The sequence below is a fragment of the Penaeus monodon genome, chromosome 20, assembly GCF_015228065.2.
Source record: "Penaeus monodon isolate SGIC_2016 chromosome 20, NSTDA_Pmon_1, whole genome shotgun sequence".
Taxonomy (NCBI): Eukaryota; Metazoa; Arthropoda; class Malacostraca; order Decapoda; family Penaeidae; genus Penaeus; species Penaeus monodon.
In genome coordinates, this window is record NC_051405.1 from 42487010 (window position 1) to 42487323 (window position 314).

Sequence of the window (314 nt, forward strand, 5' to 3'; positions counted from 1 at the left end):
TTACTTTCTACTGTAATTACTTAGGTCGATTTAGATCAGTGAGAGACCTCAGTGGCATTTTAAAGACTCCCGTTCTCAAGTCTAGGTATACTTTCTGTTCTTAAACTGTCTTAAGAACCGTCTTCTTAAATGGACAGTCTAATGTAAAGTTTTCCTGGCGTTAAGATACTCAATTTAGTGTTGATGTTGATATTGATATTGCAGAACTTTTGGGTCTAGATTATTCGTTGATATCAATAACAATTTTGATTCGCCATCGTGTACGTATATTTTTTAACAGTACCTTATTTTTCTTTCATTTTTACTTATTTTCG